Genomic DNA, 24427 nt, shown 5'->3' with positions numbered 1-24427 from the left:
GTGTACCCATGCATTAACTTCCGTACCATGCTCAGTCCTGTTTCATTCTCCTTTTAATACTTAGGTGAAACCTTTCATGGACTGACTTGGAGAACACCAACCCCACTTTCACTCATAAGTAGACGAAACACACATTTTGTATCAAGTGAAGACGAACAGTTTGCCAATGTTTCTCAAGGACTAAAAGCATTGAACTCATGGGTGCGCTCCTTGCCCCTAGTTGGCAAGCACCACTTCCAACAAATCCACACCATCTATCTACCCTGCCACCGCCCCCTTTGAGAAAGTGGTCCCCATCCAGAAGACGGTGCTCAGGCAACATGAGCCGAAGCATGCCAATCAGCACAGCTGTGAGCAATTCTTTCTTCCAACTGAACTTCTTAAGTACAAATCCCCCCCTTCATTACTTACGACTGCAGACGGTGCACTGATTGCTTCACGCTTGGACTATGGAAACAGCATTACGTGGGCTTCGAATCCAGAGACTGAAAATGGTAGAGCACGTTGGCGTCTGCCTCTTCTTCATCTTATAAAAGTTGCCAACTGGTAGGTGGGCTCCAATGGAGCCACCACTTGCTCCTATTTCACACCGTGATCGCCACCGAACCCGTATGCATCCTTAGTACTGACTTCAATTATGGTACTGATGTAAACTGCTTAATACCGGAAGTGAATGCTAAGTTTGGATTTGTAGTGTTGCAGAGTGAGGTTTTATACTTCCAGTTTCATGGTTCAATTTGTTGTGGTACACAGTGAGTGTTTATACCTTAACGTTGTCAGTCACACCCTTTGTATACTTTACTTTGTGGTAGATTAACCCGTAACTCTTATTAAAACGTTTTTTATTATCTAATTTCAGCGGCGTATAGCGTATAAATGTATATGGTATGAGTGTTTGCCATATGAATGCATCAGCGTATGAGCAAATGAGCCCTCTGATATATATTGCATGCTCGTACGCAATATACATCTCATATCCATGTGTTATATCGAAGTTACAATTCACATCAAAGTTAGTCCTGACTTTGATGTGCATTGTTTATATTTATGGTAGTTTACATGTATGTGATGTACATTTCATACACGTACATGTCCAGTTTGTGTACAAGATGTCCATCCATTTATCGGATGTCTTCTAGTCCTTATCAGCATAGGTCACGCAAAGGCATAAGTGTGTTGTAAGTGCTTGTGTTATAAGAGTGTGTGCCTTGTTGGGCATATTAACATTGAATATGAGTGTTGGCCATGTTGGATGTGTCAGGGAAGATCTTCGCGAACATTTTACTCAACGAACTGACACAATGGGAGGAAAGCATCAATGTAATATCTATATTCCAAACCGGATTCCATAAGAAGTCCAACACTAACACCAATCTGTTGGCCCTAACCAGCACAATACAGCAATCCTGGATGATGAGGAACACTGCGGTCTATGTTGCACTCATAGATCTAAGCACAGCCTTCGACACAGTCGATCGGTATAGACTGTGGTGTAAATTGCATAAACTAGGTATCCCCCGGTCTTGCTTAAAAATGCTGATGCTACTGTACTCCCAGACGCAGGCAAAGGTGAGGGTGGATCATCATGGGAATAACACCACTTGGATACCAACCTCAAGGGGCCTGAAACAGGGCTGTATTCTGGCCCAAATATTGTTCAATTTATACACTGTAGACATGGGCCCAGCCATGCTTACCTCGACCACTATTCCACCAAAACAGGGTGAGTGTGAACTCCAATGGCTTGGTTATGCGGATGGCCTTAGCGATTCTGGACCTGACTCTGGGAGGGCTTCAATCAACCCTGTGAAGATGAAAGATCTACGCGGATGACAACTCACTGACAATTAATATCTCCAAGACAAAGGTCATGATTTTGCAACCCCCACGGAAAAAGCATGTACCCAAATTCACCTAGGAGATAGAAGGGGTCAAACTGGAACTACTCACTACCAATACATATCTGGGAATCTATCTAGACCCATAGATTGACCAGTTTGGCTCAATTACACTACATGAAATTAAAGAGCTACGTTACAATCAGGAAAATTTGCGCCTTCACACAGAAAGGAGGAGGCTACTCCTTAGGCTCCATCCCCCACATTTACCAAGCAAAGGTACTGCCGATGATTACAAATGGGCTTGAATCGTGGGCTGTAAATAAAACCAGAGAACTGGCTAAATTGGAATGCTGCCTGATAAAAAGCCTAGTATGTCTACCCACGCGTACCTCTTTTGAGATGTTACTGCTGGAATTTGATGTACTCTTGGTGGAACAACGACTGGCCCTGGGATGCCTTGTCGCTTACTTGGAAATAATCAATGCTCAAACAGGAGGCTCACTTACCACGGGCTTCTAAAATGCGAGGGAGCTACATGGCCAGAATTCATGAAACAGCAGAGGAATGGTTAAAGAGGGCCCCAGATGATCTCTTGGGCAAACCATTGCGAGTCTACAAGTTGGCCCTAAAAATGATCATTGCGGAACACAGGGCTGAACAAGCTCTGGTGGATTTGGGAACATAGAACAGTTCGGCAGAGTTTGTATGTTATGTAGAATTAAGGTCTCAACCTGCTACCTACATGCAAGACTTCCTGGGAAACGTTCTTATTCAGGACTACCTAAGGAGTAAGTGCAATGTTGTAAGATCTAGGGAAGTGGAGGGTGCGTGGTACTTGATTCTAAGAGCTTTGAGTGTTTGCCATCTGTGTGAGGAGGGCGAAATAGAGACAACCAAACATCTGCCATGTCACTGTGCTGCATGAGCAGGGCTGAGAAGGGAAACAGTCCTAACTATTGGCTGGGAAACAGTTCCATCGGAAGAAGAACAGTGGAAAAGACTCATGATGTGGAATGATCATGCATGCATAGCGTTTTTCTGTGTTGTATGGAGGAAAATTGGGAAAATACTAGACATCTTAAGTTAAGGCGGGAGCTACTGAGTGATGGACTTAGATATCTTAGTTGGGATCTAACACTTGGGTATCCTTTTAATTGTTATGAAATGGATGTTATTTTTTTGCTATTTGTGAAAAGTTGAATAAACTGCAACAAAATAAAAAAAATAAAAAATTAATGTTTGGTGTGTAAGCGGCTGTCATGTGAGTATGGCGTATAAGTAGCGCATAAGTACTTGGTGTGAAGTCATATGAAATACCGTTTTCATATACCCCATTTATGCATATGAAAACTCACATAAAAGTGTGATTTGACTTTGATATGAGTTTCTACATGTTTAGGAGGCATATAAAGGTTTTATAGAACGTACATGTGTACAATTTGAAAAGCACTATACGTTTAATATATGTATGAAAAATGATTTCCAAGCCAGTCCCTACTTTGATGTGAGCTTTCAGACATATATTAGAGTACATGTACGAAATATACATCTCCTACATGCATGTTTACAGTTAATATAAAAGATCTACATTGATTCTGAGCGTGTATCATAATAGCTTATGTTGTAAGAGCATGGGATGTAAGTGTGTGTGGTGGAGGAACACGTGGCATAAGAGTATGAGGTTTAAGTGTGTCTTAACAGCATATTTCATAAGAGCATGGGGGTCATTGCGACCCAGGCGGTAACCATGGCTTTACCGATTGCGCCAAGGTGAATGGCAGAATTACCGCCACATTCCAAGGTTGGTAGGGCGGTAATTCCCCATTCACCATTGGCCCTTCCCCATTCCCATTTTGCCCCCATAGGGCTTAATGGAAATGGTGAAGGCGGTAGTTACGGTACCGCAAATTGCAGTACCGTAAATACCTCCAAGGTCCCTTTGCGGGTCCAATCCTTAATGGCTGGTAAAAACCAGCCGTTAAGGTCCAGACCCGCAAAGAGACCTCCTAATTAGGCGGTAAGGGGTTAACGGCACAGCCACCTTTTATGGCGCTGTTAACCCCTTACCGCCTGGGTCGTAATGAGGCCCCATGTGTCATAACAGCATGTGTTGTAAGAGCTTGTGACATAAGAGTGTGTGTCACAAATGTGTTTGTCATGAGGGTCTGTGTCCTAAGAGTGTGTGTTGTAAAAGCATATTTTGTAAGAGTGTGTCTTGTAAGAGCGTGTGTCATAAGTGTGTGTGTCATAGGTGCGTGTCAAGAACATGAGTTGCAAGATCATAGGCCTCATTACGACCCAGGCAGTAAGGGGTTAACGGCACCGTAAAAGGTGGCGGCGCCGCTAACCCCTTACAACCTAATTACGAGGTCCCTTTGCGGGCCCCGACCTTAACGGCTGGTTTTTACCAGCCGTTAAGGATTGGACCCGCAAAGGGACCTTGGAGGTATTTACGGTACCTCAATTTGTGGTACCGTAACTACCGCCTTCCCCATTTCCATTGAGCCCTAAGGGGGCAAAAATGGGAATGGGGAATTACCGCCCCGCCAACCTTGGAATGGGGCGGTAATTCTGCCATTCACCATGGCGCAATCGATAAAATACCGCCTGGGTCGTAATGACCCCCCGCGTGTCATAAGTGTGTGTCTCATAAGAGTGTGTGTCCTAAAAGTGTGAGTTTTAACAGCGTGTGTTGAAGAACATCTGTCATAAGTGTGAGTGGCGTAAGTGTGAGTGTTTTTGGAGCATGTGTTGTAATCAAATGTGTTGTAAGAGCATGTCATAAAATTGTGTGTCATAAGAGTGTACATTGTAAGAGTGTGTGTTGCAAGTGTGTGTGTCTTCAGTATGCGTGTTGTAACAGTGTGTGTCATCACAGCATATGTCTGGGTGTCTTAAATGTAGGTGCCAAAAATGCATGTGTTGTAGGATTGATGTAACGGGTACAGGTACTTGGTGTGTAAGCATCTAGCATGTAAGTGCATTGCATATGAGTAACGTATGAGTGTCTGGTATAAAGTGATGAACTGCACATGTCCTATATGCCTCCCATGCATATGAGACAAACACACATTAAAGTCAGGTTTGACTATGATGTGAGTGTGTATATTTATAGGAGGTGTATACGAGTTGTGCAGTCCATACATGTGTGCCATTTCCATCTCCTGGAAACTGACACCAACGTCAGTCCTGACTTTAATGAGAGTTTTCAGGCGTATATTAATGTGCACCGGTTTATGATAAAATCTAAGCGGATGCTAAAAACGTCAAGGGGGTCATTTCTGTGATATTTGGGCCAATGCTTTTTTCCCCTATGGGAAAACTGCATCTTAAGCTGTTCAAAATGCAATCAAAACATGATTCTTTTTAAAATAAGAAGCCATCCATGAACAATTCTGAAAGTATCCACGTGGGATATCTGCCTCCAAATTCTACTGTGGATTTGTTCCAATTCCAAATATTTATATGGAAAGGTTCAAAATTCCTCAAGAAAGGTTATTTTTTGAAACTCCATAGACAATTCGTCTTCAAAATCTGAAACTATGGCATGGCACGAACGCTATATATATATATATATATAATGAATGTCCTGAAAGGTGCTTGGGCTTCAATTTGTTCAGTGTAGGTATTGCAAGGAAATATCTAGAAGGGATTAATGTAATGATGGCTATTGCGAGTGGTTTGAAAAAAAACACTTGTAAGAGACTTTAAACAGTTATGTCAAGTTCAAATTCCGGGCATTTATACTTGCAAAGAACCAATTTGCAGGCCATATTTTGCACATATTACGCAATAGGCCAATGTTGCCCGTCTGCGGCAGAGTGAACCATTTCAAGCCAGTATTTAGAGGCTCCAAGATCTCCACTTTTACCACACGGCTACCTGCATAACAAATATATCGAAGTGAAAGGACACACAAGACGTTGTAGATACAAAACCCAGTCACCCGATGACAGAAGACGGCCAGTACTCCAACACCACCATTCATCTAAATGCAAGCAATGATAAAAGATTACACCACAAAAAAATGATAACTTGAAGCACAGTGACAATCTGACCTCAATTCCAGTTCCTCACCTGACACTAACAGAAAGAAAGGTTATGTATTTGCATTGCGAAAACAAACAGCTCTTGACAACAGCCCCAATCACTTACTACTGATAGATGGCCGCCCTATAGAATTCCTAGTTGACGCCGGCGCAACAGTGAACGTGATAAGTGGAGTTTACCTACGTCTGCCACATGCACCAAAAAAGCGCCCATCGGAGGTCAATATATTCACTTACTGCTGCCAAAAACCACTGCCATGTACACAATTCAAAACTCATGCCACTAACATACATCTTCATGTTCAGCAACTGCCTACACATGGGTCTAATGCATATATTAGACCATCTCATGGCAAATCAATATTTCTGCACAGCGGACACGATTGACCACTTGTTCCCATCTCTTTGCAAATGATTAGGAAAATTAAAGAACTGCCAAGTACACCTACACATAGACAACTCCTTCATACATGTGGCACAATATTACAGGGGCAAACCCATAAACATTCAACAACAGGTTGAAGATGAACTGCACCATCTTCTCCAACAAGACATTACAGAACTGTCATCTGGCCCCAATGGCTGGGTATCCCCCATCGTCCCAGGTCTGAAAAAAGGCTCAGACAAAAGCATTTGTCTATGTGTCGACCTGCACTGTCCAAATCAGGCTATCCAGCGAGAACGGCATCAAGCACCTAGGATCACAGACATGATTCACATCCTCAATGGAGCAGCAATATTCTCCAAACTGGGTCTGAACAAGGGGTACCAACAGTTAGAGTTAGTACCAGAGTCGAGATATATTGCATCGCTTATCAAATCATTGAGGATTGTATAGATAGAAGCACCTTAGTCATGGTGTTTCCTCAGCGGCAGCTATTTTCCAAGAGGAGACATCTGAGATCATTCGTCACATCCCAAAGTGCATCAATTACAGCAACAACATATTAGTCTTTGTTAAGATACAATAATGACATGATGATACACTGAACCAGGTGTGCAAGGCTCTATAAAATGGTCATGTTACTTTGAATAAAGAAAAACGCAAATTTAGCAAAAAAGGACTTTGAAATTCTTCTGACATAACCTTGTGACAATTAGTGCACCATTAAGAGACCTTCCAAAACACAACAGTGGCTTCACATGGACTCCCGAGTGTCAAACCTCATTTGAGTCTGAATGTCAAAGAATAATCTCTTCAGCGAACATGCCTAATTTGATTTTAATCAGTTCACTGAACTCACCATAGATACCAGTGGATTTGATTTAGGAGCTATTTTTGCTCAATATGACTTCCCACTTTCTCAATACAAGCACACCGTCTCCTATGCCAGCAGAAGGTTCACAACCATGGAACAGTTATATGTGATTTTACTGATGGAAAATTCATGAGGTACATTTCATCATGACCAAAAAAATAATTATTATTTAGAGGGGGTCTGCCCCCTAGCCCCCAGTTTTTGTTATCCTTATAACGCCACCCCAAACCCATCCCAACCCATTTTAACCCCTTACCCCACTACCCTTTCTATATTTATTTAATATTTTCAGTGTTTTCTGGTGTTATTGTTCGCAATGGAATGTACAACTCTGAAATTATTTCAGTAAATTGACTGGTACCCCATGGAAAAAGCCTACTTTCAAGCCCAGAAAGATAGCCAGGCTGTGGTATGAACTTGTGACATTTCCATTTGTTTTTATATGGCAAAACATTCTGAATATGTGAAAAACCCTCGGTGAGCGGGCACCCCTAATTTAATGATTAGTAGTCTCAGTTTGGATTCTTCAAAGCCTCTCGCAATACATTTGTTTGAAATTTCTTTGAGCAAACGATTGCATTCAAATTCATTTTGTACAATTATTTTGACTCTCAAGAATTGGCTAAAGGGTAAACTTCTAATGGTGCTCGGGGGGGGGGGGGGGCGAAAACTTAATCTATCACACGGTACCAGGGGTATATAAACTACACTGTACCGGAAATACAGATTGTAATAATCGTTTGCATAGATTAAGTTTTCACCACTCCCCCCCACCCCCCCTCCGAGCACCATCAGAAGTTTACCCTATAGCCAATTCTTGAGAGTCCAAAACATTTTATAAGATGAATTTGAATGCAATTGTTTACTCAAAGAAATGTCAGACAAGTTTATGGCGAAAGGCTATGAAGAATGCGAGTTATGAACGTCATTAGAGAAGCTTCAGACAGTCACGAGAGAAGATGTACTCACATAAGTTAACCACTAAATCACCACATTCTTTAGTCTGTGTTTTCCAGATATTCCATACAGAGCCATAAAATAAATAAGATCATTCAGAAACTTTGGCATTTTCTATCTCAAGACAGAACATTAGGTCATCTATACAGTGACCCAACACTATTTGCATATACCAGGAGCAAAAACTTTAGAGACATGTTAGTGAGAAGGCTCATGAAACAACTGAACAAGATCCAGGTAGATGTGGTACATTTCCATGTCTACAATGTTCAAATTGTAGTTTTGTACTGAAGGGTAATGTGGTGTTCCATCCGAACTCTGGCAAGAAGATCCATTTGAAAAACTTTGGCACTTTTGACAGCAACAACATCATATATTACATCAAGTGCACCTGTGGAAAGTACTATGTGGGCCAATCCAAACGTAAGGCAAAGGTGCGATGGAACAAGCATCACTCTAACCTGCGCACTAAAGACATGAAGTCACCCATGGCACGTCACATTTTGGAACAGCAACATCAGATCTCATAGATGAGATTTCAAATTCTAGAGATTGTTAACCCGAAGCAAGGCAGATGTAACATAACGAAACTCCTGGATCAGCGAGAAACATACTGGATGGATAGGCTGAATTCTCCATTTCCTGGAGGTCTCAATGATGAGTGTAACTTCGATTGCTATATTTGAACTCATTAAGAACATAGGGCCTCATTACGACCCTGGCACTAAGTTATAACGGCGCCGTAAAAGGCTGCGGCGCAGTTAAACACTTAGCGCCTTACTATGAGGTCCCTTTGCGGGACCCGACCTTAACGGCTGGTCTACACCAGCCATTAAAGTAGGGACCCGCAAAGCGACCTTGGTACTAAGTACGGTACCGCAATTTGCGGTACCGTACTTAGCGCATTCCCATAGAGCCCTATGGGCGAAAATGGGAATGGGGAAGGGCCATGGTTCAATGGGGAATTACCGCCCCGCCAACCTTGGAATGGGGTGGTAATTCCCCATTGAACCATGGCGGACCCGTTACAACACCAGCACCAACCATAATGCTAATAGCGCCATGGTTTAGCGCTGGTGTTGTAATGAGGGCCATAGACTTTCCTAGATTTTGCTTGTCAAGATTGGCTTGACTACAGCACACTTCATTTTTTCACCAATACGTTTTGCATCTTGGAATATTGGTGACACCATGGGGCATGGTTTATACATTTCTCATTATTCTCCTATCATTTTCCTATATGTACCTTTTGGTCAAGAATTGACTTAACATGATATCTTATGTATAATTAACACATTGTCTCACGTGTTTAGAGACAGTCTGAAGATTTTTTTTGATTTGCAGTCACCATTTGTATCGTACTATGTTTGATAGTAAAGACTGTAAAGAATTTCATTGTTATTTAGAGTGGATATTTTCAACGTAATAGGCACATTCACATAAGAGCGATAAAATGAGTGCCTTGCCTTCATATATTCAGGAAACATTTAATTATTGTGTCAATTAAACTCTGTGAATATGCCTGTGTTATTAGGCATCTAAACAAATGTGCATAAACCTTGTTATAAAAGCGTATTATTGTATCAAATATACACTGTAGATACGATAATGTGGCCAGCATGACGATGTCATCATGCCGATGACATAATCACGGGTGCACACAGTGAGTCATTTTGAGATATATGCCATGATGGCATGTCAGACTGGCTTTTTCCAGCAGTCTCTAAGCACGGAGCGTATTTACTCAGATGGGAGGGAAGATATGTTTGCTCATTAGATATAATTTTGATAAGAATCTAACCAGATATGTGGAGGACAAGTAACACCTATATTCACATTATAGCACTCTAATTTAGATGCTTGACCATTTTGATCATTGCCACCAGAGAGATGCATGACATGCTACAGGTATGCCTTCCTATAATTTTAAGATATTTGTTTTGGGAATTTCATTACAAAGACAACTTGTCACTAAGATATGGAACTTAAAGACTAATTGCATATATATATTTATGTATATTTTTGTAGATGTGGTCACAATGCTAGTTAAAGAAAGACAAGCATGTAGGAACCTTTGTTTTGATTCTTATTTCTTGTTATTTTTTAGAATATGTTTGGTTATAACTATTGGAGGAATATAGAGTTACCAATAGTGTTTGTTTATTATTTTTTAGATCTTGGTCCCAGAAGATGTTCCAAGGACCAAAATGCATTGGATATCTATGTTTGCCTGTGTATTTGAAATATATTGGTTTTATGTATTGCAACACAATTTGGGCCTCATTACAACTCTGGCGGTATCCGTGCCTCCCCATCCCCATTCTGCTCCATAGGGCTGAATGGGGATGGGGACGTCAGATGCACCGGCACATTCAGAGTTGTGCCGGTGCATCCAACGTGCTCTACTCGCGGGTGCCGTTACACCCGCCAGGAAAAACCTGGCAGGTGAAACGGTTCCCGCGAGCAGAGCCCGTAGTATGGCAGTCCGGGAAGTATGGTACCGGCATGCTTACCGGTACTGTACTTCCCAGGCCGCCATGCTCGTAATGAGGGCCATTGGACCTAATACGACTTGGCTTACCTAAAAATATTGTCCTCAAGAAATTGAGGAAACTAAGAAAACTATTTTCAAATTAAGTGTGTCTGAAACACACATGGGGTCCTTGCAACTTCCTTCAGTTACTGAACCTAGGAACAGTTACCAAAACATTCAGAATAATCATGAAGCGCCAGGCTTAATGGACAATATATGGGCGAGGAAGGGTTGAGCGCCTTGCTAGTCCAGTTGGAAAATCAAGCAAAATCCAAGTTTTTATACCTTTGATTGGAATAACAAAATATTGTGCTCAGATGGTGTTTCCATATGCTTTCGAAGTCCCAGATACCTCTTCAAAACAACATTTTCAAAACGTAACCAAGTTCTTTGTAGCTCAAGAAGTTAGCTGCCTCTTCCTGATATGTGGAATTTTCCTTCACCTGCCCGGTATGCTCTCCTGCCAAGATTTTCTTACACAGTCACAGTTGACTTAATTCACAATCCAGAGGGCATGGGTCTTCCTTAAGATTCATTTCAGACAATTGGTTTTACTTGGTATACTCTCCTGCCAGGACTTTATTACACAGTTCACTCAATTCACAATCCCAAGGGTATGTGCATTCCGTAAGATTATTTTCACACAAGTAGCTTTTCCTGGTATACTCTCCTGCCAGGACTTTTTACAAAGTTCACTCAATTCACAATCCCAAGGGTATGGATCTTCCATATGATTCTTTTCACACAATTGGCTTTGCAAAGTATACTCTCCTTCCAGGACTTTTTTTTTAAAAACTTTATTTTTGAATTTTGAATACAAACGTACCAACATGGTGCTCCGTCGAAACCATTGGAAAGGGCGAGAGGGAAGAGGGGAAAAGGGGGGGGCATGAGAAGAAATGTAGGGAAGGTAGAAGGAAGAGAAATAACACAACATTACCCAATCCCGAGTTCCCCTTCGAGGCCGCCTCCCATCCCACCCCCACAAAACGGAAAAAGTCTGAAGCAGTCTTTCATCATAGTCTGATAATTAAAAACTTCAGTGGAGTGTTGAGGATCTTAGTTCCATAATCTCCTTTCAGGTACTAGTTGAATCGGAGTCAGAAGATTCAGTACAATTTAGCAGGTATGCAATATATAGTCCCCAGATGTTGGGGGGCGTGCATGCAATGGTAGGGTTCTTATAAATTTGTTTTCAACGTCCTGGCAGTATGTTATATCTGTTTTCCAGTCTTCGAATTTGGGTAGTGGGCCTCGGCCCCATGACATGGTGATCCTCCTTCGGGCCAGCACCAGAAGAAGGGATGCTAATTTACGTACTGCGGGTTGAAGCTATTTAGTGAGACCCAGTAGGGGCCCCAGTGGTAGTGGGGTCACCTGTTTGCCTATGATGTCGGCAATTGTTTGCAAAACCGAGTCCCAGAAACGCCTTATTCCAGGACAGTCCCACGCTAGGTGGAGGAAGTCCGCCTGGGCCGCCGTGCACCTATCGCATCGGGGCGACGTTTCCGGGTGAAGCTTGTGTTTTTTAACTGGGGTATAATAAGTTTGGTGTACAAAATTGAAGTGTATTAGTTTATAGCAAGTGTTTAGTGCGACCTTTTGAGTTTGACATAGGATATAGGACCAGTCCTCCGTGGGTATTGTCTCCTGAATGGCAGTTTCCCATTTTAGTTGTGTTTTAGGGTTGGGTTTCCCAATATCGAACACCAGGGATTTATATAGCAACAAGACTAATCTCCCCTCCCCCTGCGCCTGAATCGTGCTATGCAATAACTCCCATGTAGGGGGTTGTTTGGGAAATGAGGAGAATCGTTTGTGTAAGGTGTGGCATAGTCTAAAGTAAAGGAATACATCCAGGGAAGTGTCTCCGCCCCTATCTTTGGCCATTTGTGGGGTTAAAAAGGTGCCCTCTGGGAACAGGTCTCCGAAGGAGTGGACATCAACCTTGTCAGCCCATATCAGGAATACTTTTTCATTTGTGAGGGGGATGCCAGGAATAAATCTGACAGGCAATAGCGGGGAGAATCTTACATCTACACCATATTTGGCCGCCATCTTTTTCCAGATTGCGTATGTAGACAAGACTGTGTTGAGCGTGCTGTATGGAATTGGGATCTGACTTCTGATGACGGCACTTAGCAGGTGGGGCGAGGCCAGGGCTTGTTCCACCTGAACGTGTGGTCGAACAAAGTGAGTCATATACCAGAAGCTCAGGAAGTGAGCCTGTGCCGCCCAGTAGTATTTTTCTATGTCTGGGAGCGCTAGACCTCCTTTCGATGTCGGTTGAACTAGTGTGTTGTACGCGACACGAGCCGGTTTACCCGCCCATATTAGCTATAGGACTGCCGACATGACTTTCTGGAGAAAGGATTTTGGGAGGAGTAGTGGGATGTTTATGAATAGGTACAGAAGCTTGGGAAGAACGACCATTTTAATCAAGGACGCTCTACCCCAAAGCGTTAGGGGTAGCGATTTCCACCTGTGTATGCGTTCCTGCAGAGAGTTTAATGTGGCAACATAATTATCTTTATAGATCTCATGATGGTTATGTGACATGTAACTACCCAAATAGCGCTCCTTTGAGTTCTCCCATTGAAAGCCATGATTATCAATAAATTCAGTTGTATTGGGAGTCAGAGGGAATACTACCGATTTGGAATGATTAATTTTGAGACCTGACATTTCGCCAAATCTTATCACTTCGCGCATTACAGGGTTAAGATTCTCTTGGGGGTCACTAATGAACAATACAACGTCATCAGCATAGAGAGAGACAATCAACCTGTGGGGGCCCAGTTTAATACCTCGGTGCAGGTGGTTTTCTCGTAATCTCGATGCCAGCGGTTCCATAATAAGGGCGAATATCAGGGCCGAAAGCGGGCATTCCTGTCGTGTTCCCCGCTCTAATGATAGGCTCGTGGATCTAGTGTTTCCTATAGTGACATATGACCGTGGGTCGTTATATAGCAGAGATACTAACTTGATAAAGAAATTGCCGAAGCCCATTTGCCTAAGTGCCGCCATCATGAATGGCCATTCTACAGAGTCAAACGCCTTCTCGACGTCGAGCATTACCGCAATTGCTTGTAGCGTTGGATCTACGGCCTCGATGACCCCGAACAGTCTCCTGATGCCGTATGTGGTGCTGCAACCTGGGATGAATCCGGCTTGGTCTCCAATCACCAGAGCTGGCAGGAGAGGGAGGAGCCTTGATGCGAGTATTTTGGCTAGGATTTTATTGTCCAGGTTGATTAAGGAGATCGGCCTGTAGGATGCGCAGTCATCTGCGGGTTTGCCGGCTTTTTGCAGCACCATAACTATGGTATAGCTTTGGGATCTGAGATACCTGTGGAGCTGTACAATTTCTGATAGAAGTTCCGAAATGTGAGAGCAATGTCCTCCTCTGTGTACACTCGCTGCCCTTGATCGTCTTTAAGGCATTCAACTCGAGTTGGGGTTCTGTCCATCGACAGCAGCCGGGCTAACAAAGCGCCTGGTTTCTGTCCTTCCCCATATTGTCGGACCTGGCGACCGCGACCCAAGAATTTTATCTCTTGTTCGGCCGTTTCCTTGAACTTCCGAAGTTCTTCCTTTAGTTTGGCTTGGGTGTGTGGGTTTGGGGTCTTGAGGACCTGGAGCTCTAGTGTCTTCGGACGTTGTTCACTGTCCGATAACTCTTTGCAGATCCGTTTTAATAAGCCATTTTCTTTAGCTAGGCATACGCCACGAACAAAGCACTTTAGAGCTTCCCAGATGGTACTGCGCGAGTCAACAGAGCCTTTGTTTGTCTCGATGAAGGCCATTATTTCTTTGCGCAGTTCATCTGCGAAAACTGCATCGGCAAGTGAGCCTTGTTTGAATCTCCAGTTAAGGCCGGGGACTGCTGTGTTCGCTAGGGAGACCTCGAGAGTGACCATTGAGTGGTCAGACAAGGTGCGTGGCAAAATTTGACTCGTCCCCCATTCGAATGGGCTGTGGGTCGAGGCTAAGATGTAATGAATTTGGGAGCTAGTGTTATGGACGGCAGAGTAAAATGTGCAGTCCTTCGCGTCTCGGTTGTGGTGCCTCCAGGTGTCAGATAGGCCAAAAGACTGGCAGATCTCCCGAACTTGTGCGCTGGCTTTGGACGGATTCCCCGCTGTGTTGTGGGATTTATCAAGTCTGGGATCAATTGGTGTGTTAAGGTCCGCTCCCTATATAATGGTTGCTGCGTTGATCTTTCTTAATTCGGACATCACCCAGATAAAGTTGTTTGGGCTGTCAGTATTTGGTGCGTAGGAGTTCACAATTATTACTTCCTTTCCCGCGATTATCCCCCTCACCAGCAGAGCTCTCCCCTCAGAATCTTTCTGCGAGTCAATTACACTAAAGTTCGTTCTCTTGTTTATTAAGATTGCGACTCCCCTAGCATAGGAAGAGTACGATGAGAAATACATGTGACAGCCCCAGGATTTGGCCCAGTGCAGTTCCGACTGTGGCAAGAGGTGGGTTTCCTGCAGTATGGCAATGTTGATTTTGTGTCTGCGGAGGTAGTGGAAGATTCTCCTTGCTTTCGCTGGCTGGTTGCCCCCACGGATGTTCCAGGTGGCGACTTTAAGTGTTGGCACTGTCATCAGAGAGGTCTGGTGAGTTCATGTTTGACAGGTCCAGATATTGCGACTGATGGCTTGATCCATATGAGTGACTGGAGTACTTGGCTTCTGATCGGACTGCTTCGTGTAGCGTGATTGATGTGGAATGGGAGTGCAGGGTATAAGGCGGCCACACTGAACACGTATCCCTCCCTTGAGTGGGCAACCCCCAACTGTCCCACGACGAACAGTCCCTAATAAAACAAACTGTCAACATTGCTGTGCAAGGGGCGCTGGTAGCCCTCCAAGAGGAGGTTTGCTCCCTTCCACTGTTACGTTTTTATTTCGTGATGGTGAATTTATTGCGTCGATGGAGAAATTAAAGCCTTTGATTCGTTTTTGCATCCGGAGGCAACGTTATGGCGGGTCTCTTCTTAGTCAGTGTCCCCTTTGTGGGAGAACTTTCAGGCGTGCTAAAAAAAAAAACAGCATTGAATATTGGATTTGGTTTTCTTGCAGCCTGCGTTTCACAGGTGTGAACGACCGTCTCTGTGTCTGGACTGCTTGCGAAAAAGTCAGGTAAGAAATGTATCTTGTCTCCTTCGTACAGTAGGTCCCCTTTGTCCCTTGCAGCCCTGAGGATTGCGTCACGATCCTTATAGTTTAATAGCTTAGCTATGATGGGACACGGGTTCGCTCCCGGGATAGGTCTTGAGTTGGGGATTCTGTGGGCTCTTTCAGCTACAAAAAGCTTGGACAGGATCTCAGGGCCAAACAAGTCAGTGCAGATCTTCTCCACATGCTCCTCCATCTTGGAAGTCGGTTGGTGTTCCCTGACGCAGACAATCCTTATGTTATTGCACCGGGAGCGACCTTCCAAGTCCTCATTTTTGGCCATTACCACTCTCATTTGCGACTCGAGTGAGGACACTCTGGTCGTCATAGCTGACGCCACGTCGTCAAGGTCGGAGACCCTCTGCTCAACTGCATCCAGCCGGTCAGCGTGCTTGTGTTGGAGCTGGTCTACTTTGGATGAGAGTGTATCCAGTTTGCTTCCCAGGCCACCTATGCCGGCTTTAAGATCGAGTAGTATTTCCCTGATGTCGAAGTCATGTGTCGCTTCTCTGTCCTGCGGTGGGTCCTGGGTGGGGGATTGCGATCCACTGTTGGGGGGCCCCGTTTTGGTGGAGGAGCAGCTTTTAAAGGTCAGCTTTCTCTGTGATCTATCGGTTTTCCCAATTCTTGTTGTGGAGAGGACCGGCTGTGCCCTCGGAGGCGTTGAGGCAGATTTTTGGGACTCAAGACTGTATCTAGTACCTCAGTAACTCCAGGCCTCCCCGCTATGTTTCGTTGCTTGAGTCCGGGGGAGCTGCTCGCTGCCGAGTATTACTCACTGTCCCCTCCGACATTTGCACCGGTGTCGCGCTTCGGGGCCCCTCCGGAGCTCTCCTGTTCTTAGGGAACGGTCTTCCGGGCCGATGCAGCCTTGAGACTTGTGTCACTTGCTTGCTTGTCGCACAGGGGAGATCGGGATATTCAGCCTGCTGCCGTGCGTGTGAATGCGGCCTAGGGGTGCGCAGGACGCTCGTACCTGGGCTCCTGCGGGTCGCGGCCGGTTGCCTCTACTTTCTTCCTGGTGCCGGTGTTGGGCCGGTCGCTCTCCTCAGACCGCACCCGGCTGCAGCGGTGACCGCGGGGCCCATCCAGCGGTCTCGGGTCTTATCCTGAAGTGGGCACCGCTCAGATGTTGCAATCGGGAGGCATGCTCCTCCCAGCCGGCTGTCTTCTCGCGCCCCCGGCCCTCCGCGCCCAGGCAGAGGCAGCGTCTTCAGGCCTGCAAGAGGAGGGGGGGGTCCTTTCCGCCATGTGTTTAGAGGCGAGGCGTTAGATAACTTGTAGATTTAAACGCAGATTTGGGTTCGGAAACGCTTCTTCTAAATGTTGCTGCCGTTAGGGCTTCATATCACCATCACGATGGCTGCGATTGATCAGGATCTCGGGGGAGCTTCACGGAGCTCACAGGGAGGCCGCCATCTTGGACGGCTCTCTAGCGCCCTCCTTCCAGGTCTTTCTTGCACAGTTCACTCAATTCACAATCCAGAGGGCATGGGCCTTCCTTAAGATTAATTTCACAGAATTGGTTTTACCTGGTATACTTTCCTGCCAGGACTTTAATACACAGTTCACTCAATTCACAATCCCAAGGGCATGCGTATTCCTTAAGATTCTTGTCACACAATTAGCTGTGCCTGGTATACTCTCCTGCCAGGACTTTATTACACAGTTCACTCAGTTCACAATCCCAAGGGAATGGATCTTCCTTAAGATTCTTTTCACACCATTGGATTGCCTGGTATACTATCCTGCCAGGACTTTATTACACAGTTCACTCAATTCACAATCACAAGGGCATAGGTCTTCCTTATGATTCTTTGTCTCATGAAACACCAGGTGTACTCCACTGCCAGGTTCTTTAGTCACACAATTTGGGTGTTATTCCAAGTCTCACAAATGCCTGGTATTTTCTCCTGCCAAGACTGTTACAAAAAGATGCACAAGTCTCTTAATTTCAGATGTGGGTCTTAGACTCACATTTAACTGTAGGCTTCAGCCTTTGCCATGCTTTTAATATCCAATTCAACCCATTTTTAATCCCTTCTGCAGGGCTTGCCGCCCTCTCCCACGGTGTGCCGCACTTGCCGTAAAGCGCCTGGCATCGCACCTTCCCCAGCTGAGCTCACCGCTTATGTGTATCTGCTTTGGTGTCCTTCGCATGCTTCCATGGTTGTTGCAACACTCTGGTAGGTCGGGAGAGCATCCTGTCCTTTCTCCGCTCTTCGCTTGGCTTCCGCAGTCTGGAGGCAGCGTTCCTCTGTCACTGACCATGCAACGTGAGTGCTCCGGTTTTCCCGCTTCTCCTTCTCAGTGGGACCCTCAGACCTTGCACATCATGTAGCACTCAGACTGGTCCTTTCTCTTCAGCAGGCCTGGCATGCAGTTGGGCTCTCGTCAAGCCGTTTCTCCTTCCAACGGGAGGCACCTGCTCCTGTCAGCTTTTGCGGCTGCATCAGCTGTTGGGAATTTTTAAGATCCTGCCATGGTGGCACTTCTTCCAACCACTAGAGCACAGTGTGGCCTTCCATGCTCTAGTGACCTTCATAACTCCATCCCTCTTCCTCGTCTCAGCATCTTTAAACGAATTATATAGTGGACTGAAGGTGCTGATAGCAGCCTTAGTGCTAGTATTATTTGCCATCCGCGTTATCAGAGTAGCCATAGCTGTAACGCTTACCTGGACTCCTCAGGAGCATAATGCCTTCTCAGCCTGTGGACCTGGCACTTGATACTTTTTGGATTCTCTTTCTGTTTAAACAACAATAACAACAATATAACACTATAACATCTACTGACTAAGATACTACTGCATGAGATGTGAACTCTTTTAATCTCTCCCTTCTCACCTGCGTTTATTTTTTGTGGAGCTCTCCATCCTGCTTTTCTACAGGGGTGCATTGAGATGAAGAAACAATGGTAACTTGGGTAGCTGAAGCATTCTATAGTCTCTTGTCACAAAATGTCTTAACTTTTTTTAAGAATGAGACTTGGGGTGGGTAAGTAGCTGGTGAAAATAATGTAATCTTTAGGGCTTTGATTAATTCCTACGTTGGAGAGATCTCTCTTTCTAATAACTTGCTCTTTTTTCTTTCATTTGCAGGTTCTCTGAATTTAGGAAAAAGAATTATGGCTGCAGAGGGCTGCAGAGTTACCCAGGATGAGAAAACATTTTAAAATGTAAGTTTGCTTATACAGAGCAACTGCAGCCTTCAGGGAAGTGCGCGGAAACTACTGTGAGGTGAAAACTTGAAGAACTTTCAGGTACGTAAAATGCTTAGTAAACGTCTTCTTTCTTTAACTATTACATTTGCTTGTTGTTATTTTAAATACATCTTGTCTTGTCTGCAGGTTTTCGGAAAGCTGAGGAAAAATACCTTCGGAAGATGCGGTGGCTGCGGAAGAAACTTCTGACTGAAATTACTGCGACTACAAACAAAAACTGTTGACTGAAGATGCTGCAGCGGTGAGTGAACCTTCTGGCGGAAGATGCCGCGACTACAAGTGAAGACTGCTGACTGGAGATGCTGCGGCTGTGAGTGAAAATTCTGACGGAAGATGCTGCGACTACAAGTGAATACTGCTGACTGAAGATGCTGCGGCTGTGAGTGAAACTTCTCACGGAAGCCAGTTGCTTTTGAGATAACCTTAGACAGGTACGTCTTCTCTATTAACATATTGAACTCTGTAGTTTTGCTGTAAAACTAATTTCTCTATTATCTTCCTTTACAGGTTCTGTGAGGAGAAACGCTGGTAGTGTTACTCGCTGTCAGCGGAGCAGACGCGAAGCGTGCATTCCAGCGCACCCTCTGTGATATGAATAGAACATGCTTCAACTTATAAAAAGACCTTGCGGCAGCCATATTAAGTGCACGGAATTACTGTGAAACATCTCAAAAGCCTATGGAAGTGTATGCTGAGAATGATGTAAATGCCATGTGTGCCAGGCTAACACCCACCTTAGACCTGTTGTTGTATCTAATGTTCTCTGCCTAGCCTGAAAGCCTGAATGAGGGCTATGCCCACTGACTGGGATCATGGCAATAGCACAGTGCAAGAAGACTACTGAAAAGACGATAGGGATGGAAATATTACTGCACATAGAAGTGAAAACTAATGGAGAGATGCAGACTCTTGGCATATTGCAATCACACTTGATGCAGTGTCCTTTGTTCCTGCCATGTACAATGTTCTCCTTTCCTACAGATCCACGCAACTGTTGGGGAAAAATAGGTATGGTGCAAACCCTACGGAGATTGCAGCTATATGACCTGTAGCTTAGACGAGCATGTGAAGTACCATGGATATCTGGGAGAAGTGGCAAAGATCTGGATCCTAAGGCTGCACATGAATAGAGAGGGTTGTCAAGGAAGTGTAGTTGACTTGTCGACCAGAAGGGGGATTGTAGCAGGAGACCCAAACATGGCCCTCGTTACCCCCATCCCACTCTCAGCCTGGCAACATAGAAACGAGAGGTGTACACCGCTTCTGGGCCCTTCCTCCTCTCATTGATGTATCATAGGTTTGAGAAGCGCTACTCACTCAAACAACCATTCAGACCATACCCGGATGATAGTACTGAAGAAATACAGCTGTCATCGATTGAACAAGTTGACTGACCGCAACCTCGGAGAACGCCGATGACGACACGATTGACATCATGACATAGATATGTTAGACATGAGGCACATAGGTATTCTGCATGAAGTTGGCAGACATTTAGCTCGATTGCTGATAGACAACAGGCAAATGCCTATGGGCCTCATTACAACTCAGGCGGTAAGGGTTTTACGGCGGCGTAAACAGCGCCGACCCTTACCGCCTGAGTATGAGGTCCCTTAGCGCCATGGTGGACTTAACACCTGCTTTTAGCAGGTGTTAAAATCCATGGCGCTAAGGGACCATGGAGTTAATTACGCCACCGTAATTTACGGTGGCGTAATTAACGCCTTCCCCACTCCCATTATGCCCTATGGGGCAAAATGGGAATGGGGAAGGGAAAATGGGAAAATGGGGATTTACCGCCCCGCCAAGGTTGGAATGGGGCGGTAAGTCCGCCTACCACCATGGCGTAAACATAGTTTACGCCATGGTGGTAAAGTCACGGCCCAGGCGGTAACTTACCGCCTGGGTCGTAATGAGGCCCTATGACTCACATAGTTAGAGGACTGACACAAGTACACATTTTGCTATGTGGAAACTGCAAGACGCCTATGAATACATATGAACCGCTTGCAGACGCTTAATTGCAACTAACATGGGCTGCCATGTGAATAAAGATAGAAGCCATATGTACATTTGAGTGAATGGCAAAATCAAGATGATCTTCAGAATACAGGGAAAGGCTGACAGGCTGTTCCTGCTGAAGCATGCAGACAAGGCTTCCAATACAGACAACATGCACAGCCTCACTAGAGACAAATAGGGAACAAAAGTTTCAAGTTAACAAGAGAGATAGGACACCTGTTAGGAACACAAGCCAAATATCTTCACAATTGCAAGCAAGAGAGCTCCATTTTATGGTCCCTACACACAAGATCGCAATTTACAAAACAGAGCCTATTCTTTTGAGACAGACAGAGAAGTCTGTTCCCATCGAACCACAGGCAGCAAGATACAAAATTAACACAGGTTCAAAGCCAAATGTTCTATCTCAGGGCCCAGAATATTGGGGATGGTAACTTAATGGGAACATGCTGCACCTACAGGGTCATTCCCAATACCTTGAATAGTTGCACTTGGCCTGATAACTGTACAAAGCTCCAAGGCTGAGAAGACCCTTTCTGCCCAATTCCTAACCACCTTTCACCATAAGCATACACTATGTTGCAACGGCCAATCACCTTTACACTAACCTGTAACCTGTAGCACTTGGAGGTGGTAGTCTCAGGAGGAGCCACCAGCTATGGCTTACCCAATGACCATGCTAATCCCTTATGGAATGAATACATAGTTCGTCTCACTAACCAATTTCTTCCCCTGTTAGGTTGTTGGGATGTAACTTCCTTTTTCTGATGTCACTCTTTATCAAAACGGAATGGCAGGCGCCTGGAGAGCGAGAGCACTTGGAAAAAGTTGTGTTGTTCATGTTGCGATCCCTGTCATTAGAATTGTTAATAAAGACAGTGAACTTTGTCCTATGGCTGGTTCTTCTGTTCTTGGGGCAGGGAATTTCCAGGGCCCAGTTCCTCTTGCATTTAAACGGGGTGACTGATAATAGTTAGCCTGCTACTCTATTACACTTGTCTGCAGGTTTTATTTTGATTTCCTTTTTTGTTTGTAGTGTTCTAATTGTCCTTCTTTCTTGGGAAGTAAGATTATGTTTAGTTATATGTTGTTTTTTAAGTATGTCAGATCTTTTTGTTGTAGCACGCTGTCAGTTGTGCAAACTACGCTGACAGAACTATTTTGTAGTCTGACTTGCTAATTTAGATTTTAGGAAATCTTATTGAATTGTGTCGGTTAAACCTTTTAAATAATTTTAATAATCGCTGCTATATATTCGATTTTAACCTGTTAGACACTGGTCACGTTTATATTATAAATATATTTTGTTGTGGTGGATATTGACTCAAACTGAGGCCATCTGTACCTCTTGACATGAAGGAACTCCAATATCCAGCACTTTTGTAGTCCTGCGCCGTATTTCTTTAACTTCAGGCACGTCAGCGCCGACGCATTGGGAGCAAGCCGGTCTGTGCTGGTCCATGTCACGTTCAGGAGTAAAACTGTTATAATTGTGCAACTATATGGTGAGTCGCTGAGCTAACTAGATTCATTTGTACTATTTTCAAACAGACTCATATTAAAGGATGTTGCAGCAATATTCCGTGAAGTATGTGTTGAAATTAAGAACTATTGCCTGGGGGGCAATTTCTTTGCGTGCATTGAAGAAAATGTGCATGTTGGCCATACTTAACACAGAACGCACCTCACTTATAAATGCAAGACCTGCCCTAAAAAATGCTGTTGCACTAAAAGAACTGATTAACTCTTTACAGCTGGATGTCCTTTTTGTAACGGAAACATGGTTTACAGACCACTCTATATCACATTTTCACTAACTAGTCCCAGATAATTTCCAAATTAAATGGGTGAATAGACAGATTTATAAGGGAGGAGGAGTCGCTATTCTGGCTAAATCTTCTATAGATATCCTTAATGCCTATACACTTAAATGGGACTCAGACTCTGGCATTCTTACTTGCACATGTCGTACTTCTCCTAAGGACTCATGTGATATAGTACTCGGCTACAGACTACCAGGGTCTCCAAGCAGCTTTCCAAACTGTCTGGATGCCTATCTTGGAACAGAGGCACTTTGCCAAAAAAGCAGGTTATTTTGGGTGACTTTAATATCTTGTACGATAGCCTTGATAACCTTGACTGTACACACCTTAATGACATATTACAATCATATTGTAATATGTCATTAAGGTGACATATTACAACTCTGGAGGACACCGGACCCAGTTTTCGTCAGAAGGGTACACCTCTCTTTTCTTGAAACCATACCGGTGTCATGGTCAGATCATTTTTGGTTACTTTCTCCATGACACTAGCTATTTCACCTGTTAGCAGTAGCATGTCCTTTAAACAACAACCATTGCATCAAAAGAAAAAGCCAGACCTTATTACTAGTAAACATTTATTGACTAACCTTAAATATGTACAGCCTGATCTCAATTGTATAGAACCTTATCGGACTAGTATGGCCGGTCTACAAAAGAGCTGTGACGTAATTGCCCCTATTCAACATCCTAAAATGGTAAAAGAAAAAATATAATACATGGTATAATGACTCTCTAAAAATATCCATAAAGAACTACCAAAAGAAAGAAGCACTATGGCTCAAAACTAGAGATAGTCTAACCGCCAAATCTGCTTTGAAAGCTTATAAGAAAGACATACTTTTCGCTAAGTCTGCTTATATACAGAAACAAATCACTTTAGCTGAGAACAGGCCAAAGACATCATTCTCAACTATTAAGAACTTTGTCTCTCCATCCTGTGCCACTCAGATTCTCTCTCAGTCGCTTGAATTGGCTAATGAATTTAATGTCTATTTCTCAGACAAAATGAATCAGAATTGTATGAACATTGACTCTCAGAGCTTACAGTGCCACGATGCTATTACTAATGTTGAAACTCAACTGAGTGTAAAGGTTTTCTCTCCTACTTTTGCCTTTTCTTCTGTTAGTTTGCAGACAGTCTCATCACTCATGGAAAAGCTCAAACCTACAAATCTTATCTATGATCCCATTCCAGCATACTTGCTTAAACGGCACATTCCAGCCCTAAGTGAGGTCGTCCACTCACTGGTTAACGCATCATTGAGCCATGGATGTTCTACCAGACTTAAAAAATGTATATCTTTCTCCACTCCTAAAAAAACATCTCTGGACAATAAGACTCTATCAAAATATTGTCCAATTGCCAGCCTTCTCTGGCCTGCAAAGAGTCTGGAGAAGATACTGACAATGTAGCTCCAGAGTTTTGTAGAAGAACATGGCATGCTGGATGTATACCAATCAGGGTTCAGTCCTGGACATGGGACAGAGTCAGCTCTTTTCACAGTATGGGATGACATCTTGAGGGCTGC

The 24427-nt window shown here is 44.1% G+C and overlaps 1 protein-coding gene across 1 annotated transcript in view; it reads right to left on the bottom strand.

Moving 5' to 3' along the window:
- LOC138567883 (otoancorin-like) overlaps positions 1–24427 on the bottom strand; it is a 119437-nt gene that overhangs the window by 44511 nt on the left and 50499 nt on the right. The gene's annotated exons all lie outside the window — the stretch shown is intronic.

This window comes from Ambystoma mexicanum, chromosome 2p, assembly GCF_040938575.1.
Source record: "Ambystoma mexicanum isolate Mex_15411 chromosome 2p, UKY_AmexF1_1, whole genome shotgun sequence".
Taxonomy (NCBI): Eukaryota; Metazoa; Chordata; class Amphibia; order Caudata; family Ambystomatidae; genus Ambystoma; species Ambystoma mexicanum.
Note: the sequence above shows the minus strand (reverse complement) of the source record. Positions and strands in the feature narration are given on the sequence as shown.